At 39.5% G+C, this 10580-nt stretch overlaps 1 protein-coding gene across 4 annotated transcripts in view; it reads right to left on the reverse strand.

Annotated features, from left to right (window-relative positions):
* The window catches only part of GRM5 (glutamate metabotropic receptor 5), a 578520-nt gene extending 568786 nt beyond the window's left edge, over window positions 1-9734 (reverse strand). For 2 of the 4 annotated variants that reach the window (XM_032167126.2, XM_032167124.2), the window contains exon 1: window positions 9515-9734. The gene's annotated coding sequence lies outside the window, so the exon portion shown is untranslated. Of the gene's footprint in view, window positions 1-7224; window positions 7404-9514 lie in introns of those variants that run through there. The other 2 variants (XM_032167127.2, XM_032167125.2) reach the window with 2 other exon arrangements.
* Window positions 9735-10580: the final 846 nt, after the last annotated feature.

Here is a 10580-nt window from a genome sequence, read left to right on the forward strand (position 1 = left end):
CTCTTGCTTCTGTATAAGTTCCTGAGTAAGGCCATTTCTCCTTGTGGTGAGATTTCTCCTGTGCAACCTCACCACAAGATTCATTCATTATTTTAACAGGTGTCTAGTAAAAGAAAAGACAAAGAAAAATACCATAATACTTTATTTTCAGTGTAAAGAGCCTTTTTTCATTCTTGATCTCATATCTACCTAAAAATAATACTTCTAGAAATGTCTAAGAACCCCAATTTCTTATATTAGGAAACAAAGTCTCAGGTAAAATAAATTATTTTCTTTAGGTTATAGCTTGTAGATGGTGGGGATAATATGTCAGTAGAAATAAATGTGCAGGTTTATCCTATAGATAATGGGGAGGCATTAATTCTTGTAAGGATAAAAAAGCTTTTAAAATGTTACGATCTACACTCTAATAATATGGTGACATTTAATTCACTAAAAAGTGAGTAAATGTCTTAATAGTTTGATTATCTAGTATATTAGTTCAAGTACCTATTTTCAAAAGTATGCTTTACTCAGTGTTATATTTCTGGGTCCTTAGCAGAGTAAATTAATTACTAGCACATTATAGAAAACAATAGACATATTTTAAATATATACAAAAGTATTTTGCATCAGGTAACCACACACTCTCATATTATATCCTAAATGAATATGAAAAAGAGATATTGATGGAAAAACTTTGCCATAAATTGCAGTCTACACTATAATCAGATTCACAGCTCACATTGTCCTTTATTTTCAACAATCTTCTAAAATACTGACCATCTTTCTGGCACAGATGTCTCTTATATAACTTAATCTCCACACAAGCAAATCACACAGCTCAGGACATAAACACTAAAATGATTTCTTCTGCCTGATCAGTGGCCTCATCACAAACAGTCAGGGGTGTCAATATTGCATATGCCATCAATGCATCTGATATATTTTTCTGAAAACAAATGCATACCATAGATAAGAGACAGTCTGAGGTGCAATGATACAGAGAACCCTGTAGTCTGAGGAAAGCTCCATTGTCATTACTATCTCAATCACACATTTGTGACCTTGTAAACAAGAAAATGCAGCATCCCCACTGTTTAGCCCCACAAAGTATAGGCCATATTTTAACTGAAACCCCCTCAACAAAAAAGGGCCATAAAACACTACTGTACAAAGATGAAATCTGTAATTTTATCCATTAATTAAAAAGTTCTGGCAGTTCAATAGAGCTCACTAAATCATTGTAAATCATTTAAACAAGTGGTTTAGTAGTCTATGAAGACCTGGAACAGCCTACTGCAGCAAAGCAATAAAAATGTTGCAATCCACTGTTAACTAGTCTCAGTTTAATTATAAGGCAGAGATTTTAGACTTTTACCCATCCTGTAGCCTTCAGCTGATTTCTTGTTATTAGGGGTATACCTCTGAAGACTGTAAAGCATTAGTTATATATTACCTGTAATTAAATGCTTGAGACAGTGGTTTTACATTTCTATAACTTGATCTCCACTTACTTATTAATAGATAATATTTATAAAGTGCCTTCTTTCTGTTAATGTATAATAATTATTTAATGTAAGACTCACAATAACCCTGTAAGGTAGGTATAATTACTACCTATGTTACTACCTCTAGAAATTGAAGTTTAGAGGTCAAGAATCTTCTCCAAAGTATCAAACCTATAATAAATGGTAGAACCAGGACATGAATCCAACTATATTTGGCTCCAAAGCCCATACTTAATAAACAAATAATGAGGTCTCCCCCAAAAAAACAAATGAATTAGTTATTCAAACCTTATGCATTGATTGAAAAGCATTTTGGAGATACTGCTTTCCATTAATTTTTTTTTTTTTTTTTTTTTTTTTTGAGACAGGGTCTCGCTCTGTCGCCCAGGCTGGAGTGCAGTGGCGCAATCTCTTTCCATTAAATTTTTATGTAATGTACATAAATTCATCAGAAAGCATACAAACAAATCAAGTAAATATAGGGAACTCTGTTTCCTAGCATCATTTAGACAAGGGTTTCTCAACCTGAGCATTATTGACATTTTGGAGTAGATAATCTTTTGCTGTGGGCAGATGTTGTCTGTGCACTGTTGGTTGTTTAGCAGCACCCCTGGTTTCTGTTCACTAGATGACAATGCCATCCCCTCCCAGCTCTGATAAACAAATTTGTCCTCAGATATTAGTAAATGTCGCCTGTATGTCAAAGTCACTTCCAGTTGAAAAACACTAATTTACATGAAAGTTAATCCCGGCAAGGTCGACATAATCATGAAAGAAGAGCATACCTAAGAGCCAATCATCTGGACACATCAGTCTTACAAATTCTCTACCTGAAACTTCCAAGTAATGCTAAGGAGAGAAGGTTGAAATAGGCTTGCCTTACTCGATGTTTATGTAGTTATTAGTCTGTATTATCTTGTTGAAAACGTAGAAATTTCAATTTGAGAAAGACAAATTGAAGCTGTAAGAGTCAAGATTGATATTATCTTACATTAAATATGCATAGTTCTAAGTATCACAAATTACAAGAAATGAATGTGAGGAGAGTATCCTACAATATACTTCCCAAATTCAAAGGCTGCTTTTGATATGAAATGCAAAGTTTATTATAATTTTAACAAGACTACAACAATAACGATAACTTTATAAAGTAATTTACACGTTGATTTTTCAAAATTTTATTTATTTTTAAACAAATGATATAATAGTGTATTATCTACTTCTACGTGTTTGAATAATTCCACATTACTATGCATTTAGACAAACTTTTTAAAAAAATATTTTTGATTATTCTTCTGTAAAATATAATGAATGTAAGAAGGTTGCATTATTAAAGTGCCCACTATTATCATTGTGATTATAAGTTTTCATTTTCCTCAGAACATTTATACTCAAAATTTTAAAACCCATGGCCTGAACCAGCATTATTGTGAAGAACTAATCATTAGAAAATTTTTCTTGAATCTGATATATTTGCAAGACCAATAGAATCATATATACATAAAATATGTATTTTGCATCTAAGTCTTTCTTTTACATTTATTCTACAGTCTGACTAAAACAGGAGATATTTGAGATAGCAATTATGTATTATTTTGATTTCTGATTATCTTCAAGCATTTGCATGTTTATTTTTAAATATTCTTGAATATATGAGAAAAATAAATATTTGCACATTTCCTTGTTGAGGAAAGGCTGCTGACTCAAAATTAGTAGAATTCAAAAAAATTGATATATGTATGTAAGCTGTAGGTCAGTATCATAAAAGTAAAAGTTTGGAAATCAGATGATCCTAGATTTAAATACCTGCTTTGTCACCTTTGTTTGTACCGTGGGACATTGGACAAGTTATTTAATCTACATTGGTATTATGTTTTATCATTAAAGTCATAAAATAAAAATAAAACACAACCCATAGGGCAGTTGAACATTAAATGTAATAACATAGGAAATGCAGAAAACTCGATGTCCGAAGGCCTGGGTAGGATTGATAGTTTACGCTCTGTTCACTATGGGTCAGATACTTTATGTTTTAAATTTATTTTTCTCTTTATGTCTTCTAAAAGAAAAAAAAACGGGATACATGTGCAGAATGTGCAGGTTTGTTGCATACGTCTATGTGTGCCATGGTGGTTTTCTGCACCTATTGTTTTTTTTTTTTAATTTGTGCAATTAATTCATCATATTCACTCGATGCCATGTACTGCTATAACCCATCTCCCAATTTGAAAATAGTGAAACTGAGGTACATAAATTTAAGTAACTTGCCTCAGGTCACACAAGTAGTAAGCCACAAAGCTGAGATTCAAACCCAGGCAATTTGAAGCTAGAACCTGTACTTCCAATCATACCACAACTCACTGGAAACCACAATAAAATAATCCCATAATGTTTAGTGTTTAGCCACACCACAGAGTAAAGCAGCTCAATACAATGGAAACAGGGTAAGTTTTAGTGCCAAAGAAATCAAATCTCTCTCTTTTGCATATGCATGTATATATATTTCCATTATTTTTCTCTTTTACATATATGGTAAAAGATATATACACACACACACAAATATATATGAATGAAATATATGTTTCCTTATCTTCAAAATGGGGGATGGGTTATAGCAGTACATGTTTATTGAATGAGTACAATGAATTAATTGCACAAATAAAAATAAAGTGACCCACAGTGAACACTGCATAAACTATGCAGTGTCCTTTGACAGTAGAATAAAAAACTTAGTTTTTATAACTGAAAAGGAAAAACAAATAATGCCTTTTATTGTTGATATAATTAAATAACATACCTACCACTTAGCATGATGCCTGATGTGCTTAATAAATAGTAGTTATTAGAGCAGGGATAAGGCTGCACCAAGACTTTTGCCTGGTGGCCCTTCTGACAAAAGTTATATATAGTTAAAATATGACTCAGACAGGTAAAATATAGATTTTCATCTCCTATGAATTTAAAGGAAATGAAAGCAAGGCTATGCCTTAATGTTTTTTAGAAACACATTTTAAACAACTAAGATAAAGGAATATCAAGATATTATCTGATTTACAAATAATTGAAAATTCAAAACTCAAAACTGAAGTTTCTTTTCTTGGGTTAAATACATCATGCACTAAAAATATTTCTCTTGATGCTCATGTCTTCTTATGTTCTCCTAAGCTTCACTCACTGACTAAAACGACTAGAATTAATATTTCTCGGAATATGAATATAACACATAACACATATTTCTAAACTGCAGAATCTTCCTGCTTTGTAATAATACATCTTCAATATATCCAACCTCTAAACCAGCCAAATCAGCTTTATCATATAACATATATATATATATCGATATATATAAAAGGTAGTATCTAATATTTTATAAAGTTGGTTTATACATGATCTATCTATATCAAGATATACATAAAAGTACCTCACATGTACATATATATAATACAATAAGAATGTGTAAGATAAAATATTTGGATATAGCTCTGTCTTCATCCCATGAGGATAGAAAACCTGGGATAAAATTGGTATACAAATAAATACGATACTTTTAATGATCAACCTCATCTCACATGTTCTACTTGTAGTACCACCTACCTTTTATTGACACTAAATTTAGTTTCTCTAACCAAAATGATCATTCTGTAAAAGACAATATAGTAAGACTTCTATAAAATATTACATGGGTTTTGGAAAAAAATAAGAAAAGTAGAATTATTAAAATGCTTTAGTCACAAAAGTGAGCATCTTTAATGAGGTAAGTCATTTTATCATGAAATACAACAATGTTAATAATCAGAACCAAAATTAAAAATGGTATGTAGTTAATCAAGTATTCCCAAAGTCTGGATAGTTTGTGCTGGTTGGATATAATAGATATGAGTGAATTTTTCAATTTCCCCCTGGGTGTTTGTGATCATGTCCATAAGGTATACTATAAAGTGATAGTAAAGGCCTGTGTCTACCTATGGAAGTAAAGTGAAAAACTTGTATTATTCAAATGCCATCTCCCTCTCCCAAATAATCTCGACATATCCTTTCATAAGTGAACACTGAAGAGTTTGGGCTTTTTGTGAGTGTATAACCCGCAGCCAAAACATTCCCGTGTGATAGCACAAACCTCTAGGGGGTGCAATTAAAATATCTAGATTGTATGTTTTGTCATGTGGAGTGTAAATGACTAGGGAAAGCTTTTTCTCTTAAGAGAAGCTGTTATTTAGGAAGTGCCATGTACATTTTTCTCCTAAGAAACTTGAAAGATCTGTCCAGAGTGCTGACAAGATTTCACGGGGAGAAGGCTGGAAATTTGATGGGACGCACACTACTAACCCAATGAGTTCAGGACGCAGTATTTTCAAGTCCCAAATCAATGGCCTTTTTAAATGGGAATAAACATGCATAAAGGACAGAAATAGCCACAATCGATTCTTACATGTGTAATCACATTGCGGTAACTGAGAAATTAAAGAAGAAAACTCCCTGCACTCCATAAAGAAAACAGCAAAAAGCACACCTAACAAGAGGCAGCATACCTGAACACTCCACAGCTGACACTAGAATGTCATGCAACTAAGGCTTCCACAGAAAACCCCTTCTATGTCCCACTGGAGGAAGGGCTGCACGTAGTCCTGGTCAATGCACCTTTGGCTGCTTCAAATGGCCAGTACCCAGGATTAGAGACACAAATTAGCTCTAGCTTTGTCCTGAGAAACTCTGAACAATAAAATACCATGTAGCGAATGGAGAAGAAGGTGAAAAGGAGAAGCTGCCTTCTCACTGGTCTGTATCAATTTCTTATTGAAAAAGTGAAGTATTGGAGACCCTATCTGCCTGGTTACTCGATGTTACAGTCCAGCTAAGGCAGCATCAAGATTGTGTCTAAATAAGCACAAGCGCTTGTTATCCTCTCCTAAATTTCCCTTCCACACAGCAACTCCTCTGAAAGGAAATGAGGGCAGCTGTAAATTCAAGTACCAGGTGAAAGAGCCCTCCAGGTGGACTTGTCACTTCCCTGGAGAGGTCCTAATGCACGTTAGGCTCGGGACACCGGCTAGCCACCGGCTAGCCTCCGCACTCGTGGGCCTGCCCTGGGTTTTCTTCCCTAAGTCGCTGGAGCCTGGGCTTCCTCCTTGGCATGCCGCTCATGCTCCCGCCGTGGGATAACTAGCAGGCTTTGTGTTCGAGGGGAAAGATAAATCCATGGAAGAGGAAAGAGCGGGAGGGCTCAGGCTGGTGTTCAAAGAGAGGCAATATAGCCTGAGTGAAAGAGATGTGCTTTCAGCACCACCCGCTGTCCCCCCTCTTCCTGCAGCAGGCGCCACGATGCGGCCGCTAACGGAGCTATTGAAAAGCAATTCTCCGTCCTCTTTCTCTCTCCACCTTTGCTTCTCACAATTCCGAGCCCTCGGGTGTTTTGCGGGAGCACACTCTGCATTCGAAACCACGCGCACCTGGCCTTAGAGAGCGGGAACTCGGATGCGAAGGCATGCAGAATCTCCTTTTCAACCCTTGCAGCTCTTCCCTCCTTCACCCCATTGCTCGCGCCTTTTTCCCCAACAGGTTTAATTAAGGCTGTTCGCAAATGGAACAGACTTGAATCTTGTCGGCTTTGGCCACCCCTGCTCCACCCGCGTCCCCCTCCCCCAAACCAAACTATCAGCTACTCAGCAAGCTTATAGATCCTAAACCCTTCTCTGGCCAGGGGACACTTGGGCACACAGACACTTATCAAGCTTACCCCCCTGTTGGCTGCGCAGCGAGCAGTGAGACTCGGTCTAGCTAGCCCCCCGAAAAGTTGGGCCACGGGGATCAGCGGGGCAGAGCCGGCCTCTCCAGTCCCCGGCTTCCCCCCCAAGATGATCTCAAGCTCATTCCCTCCGCTCAGCGTGCGCAGAACAGCCGAGCTGAGGGCGGCGTGTGCGGCAATCTCCCCGCTACTGAGAAAGGGGGGATGGGGGGAAGGGGAGAGAGCGGAGGAGGGAGGGGTGGTAGTTTGTATTTATAGAGAACAGAGTTCTTTGCGCAACTTTTTGGTGCCACCAAGTGGCACAGTGAGTTCCTTTAGGAACATAGACTCCTGGGTGAATGTGGATGAGTAGACCAGCTCTGCAAACAGATGCTCACATGGCAAGGGAGTTGGAGGCACTCCCAGGACTTAGTTTTCACATGTTTACCGTCATATCTCAGCACCTGGGATACAAATCCCTAAATTCTAAGAATAAGCCTGTATTGAGTGAGAAAGGGCACCTGTGCCTTCCTCAGACAGGTGGAAGGAGTGTCAAGGACATGGTAGGTCCCAGTTGTCTCCTAGGAGTGTAGACATCCTTGTCTCAGGAGAAATATCCACTATCTTCTTCTTCCTAACCCCTCTGCCCAGATTACATTGCATTTATGTTTTACTCTAAACCCTTCTTCTTGCTGCCCTGACTACCTAATCTTTAAACTGGATTGGCACTTATTTTCCTTGCCACCAAAACTTCTTCCTCAATGCTAACCTTAAAAATAGTATATGACTTGTTCACAACGTGCAGGTTTGTACCCTAGAACTTAAAGTATAATATAAATAAATAAATAATAAAACACTAAAAAAATAGCGTATGACTTTAGGTCTCTGGATCTGAACATTTCTAAACAGCTCTCAGAACTCCAAGTTCACTGAACTGCAGGCTGGAGGTTGGATTTTCCTCACTCATTTCCACAGGCCACTCAGCATGCATTACCCCAACAGCACAGTCAGGATCTTGCCAACTGCCTTTAGTACTTTGAGGAAGAATCCCCCAAAGCTTCCTTTATCCATATTTTATGAGTGTTCTTACTTCTTAGTATGCAGATCTTCAAACACATACATAGACACTACTGCATGGGACCTTCATGTCCCCAAATGCAGAAGATCCTCTACATTGTTCAGTAGAGAAACTGAGTACATGAAGGTTAAGCGGCTTGTTCAAGGTCATGTTTCTCTAGAGATCAGCCCAGGAACTACCTAGGGTAGAACTGAATGAACGCAGTGATGCCAAACCCGATCACTCTGTTTTTGTTGCTTCTACTACCCCACTCAGCCTATTCAGTCATATTCAGCTCCCTTCTCTTCCCTCTATTCATTTCTTTCATATTCTCTCTCTCCCTCCCCCCTGTGTGTGTGTGCGTGTGTGTGTGTGTGTGTGTGTGAGAGAGAGAGAGAGAGAGAGAGAGAGAGAGAGAGAGAGATTATTCTTTGCCAAAGTTCCAAAAAGGAACCAAGAGTAAACATGTCTTCCTGGGTCCACTGGGAGTATATGAACTTGAGTTTATAGGTCCAGAGTTGCAGGTGTACCATCTTTACATGATCCACAGTTACAGAAAACCTCTCCCTCCTAGTACTGTAGTCCTTTTAGAAATGGAACACTGACATTTATACCCAATCGGGTCCCTTCTTCGCTGCCTCTTTTTGGGGTGAAGCACCAGCAACTGCTCTTATTAGCTCCCCCAAACACCTAATGGGCTCAAAGATAGAGCAGGCCATCTCCCTTCCTAAATCCTTGCCTTTCGTGCACATGTATTGGCATGAGAGACAGACACACACACACACACAGAGGGAGAGAGAGAGAGACAGACACACAGAGAGAGATATCCAAACGTATCCTTTGGCTCGGATCTTTATTTTTTCCTCCTCTGATTTTTTTTTAGTTCGTTTTCTATGGAAACAAGCCCACTTAAATCCCTCACTTATGCAAATAAAAGCAAAATGATCTTCATAAACCTCCCATTGGAGCGATGCCGCGGTAGCCCAGGCTCCTGACTTAAATTTATGTCTGATTCACACAGCACACGTCCTTGCAGGGTGACTTTTCTAAACTTGCAGGACCTCGTACCGTTCCTGGCTCTACCAGCCCTCCACCTGCCCACCACTTGCCCTTCTGGGTCTTTTTAGCCCCGACTCCCGCCCCTTGCTTGATCGCTCTCCATCCCTGCACTGGGGGAGGGGCTCCAGCGGTATCCTATATCCGTGGTAACCACAGCCAAGAGAAAGAAAAAGGCGCTGTGCTTACCAGGTGCGCGCCCTGAGCCTTGCGCCCCCAGGCAGCCGCTCCTCGAGGGCTTCCTGCGCTCTCGTAGCGGCCTTGGCTGCAGCTGGAGCGCTAGTGTCGGCGATGGAGGCAGCAGTGACAGCAGGCAGAACGGCTGCGGGGCCCGCGGCGGTGGCGCTCGCTCTCTCGCGCCAGCGCCAGGAGCACGTGCCGCGCTCGGGCAGACGCAGCTGGAAGCGCAGCGCAGGGCTGGCTTATACTCCCGCAGCGCGCGGCGGGGATTGGCAGAACGGCCAGGGCATAGACTCAGTGGGTGAATAAGGGTCTTAAAGCCTCGTCGTTTCGGGGTTCAGGCGAGGGTAGCCTTGGGCTCCCTCTGCTGCTCCTCACATTCCTTCTGGGAGCCATGGGAGGAGGAAAGCCGTGCGGAGGAGGCGTGGGTGGTGTGTCACTCAGAGAGAAGCTGGGGGAGCAGGTAGATAATAAGGTTCTTTTTGACTATGGCACTTAAACCCCTGACAATGATTGGGAGAAGCAGCATCACTGCTGGAGGGTAGAGAAAGCTAGGAAGTCAGGGAACCCCGAGATGATTCAGAGGTGTGACTGGTTAGAAAGAACGGCCTCTAATGATGTTACTTATTAATAATACCATTTTGCATTTTCTGCACTTCTTACAAACGATTCTTCCTACATCCGTTAAAATTTATTCTTCGTTGGCAGTTGAATGTCTTTACTTTCTCAAATGACTTTGTTTCCCTTTCTTCACTACCCTCATAACTGCCCAGGATTGTCAGATATGCTGAGGTTACCTTTAAATACAAAAACAGACTTCATTTCTGCCTCTGAAAAGGAGATTGGTATAAACTGCTTGCATGGCTTAATTTAAAGAAAAGAAAGACATTGCAGTAATATGATTATTATTCCCATTGTGTTTCCCTAGCTGAATTTTGGGAAACAGGTGCTTGCAGCAGCTGGGTCAAAGATTAAAAGATGAGTACACCAAAGTCAAGGGGATTGATGCTGATGGATTCATTACTAATGCTCATTAGATTTTCCACCAGACCCTTGTCAATAAGGTAAGTTATTG

This window comes from Hylobates moloch, unplaced genomic scaffold, assembly GCF_009828535.3.
Source record: "Hylobates moloch isolate HMO894 unplaced genomic scaffold, HMol_V3 SCAFFOLD_11, whole genome shotgun sequence".
NCBI lineage: Eukaryota > Metazoa > Chordata > Mammalia > Primates > Hylobatidae > Hylobates > Hylobates moloch.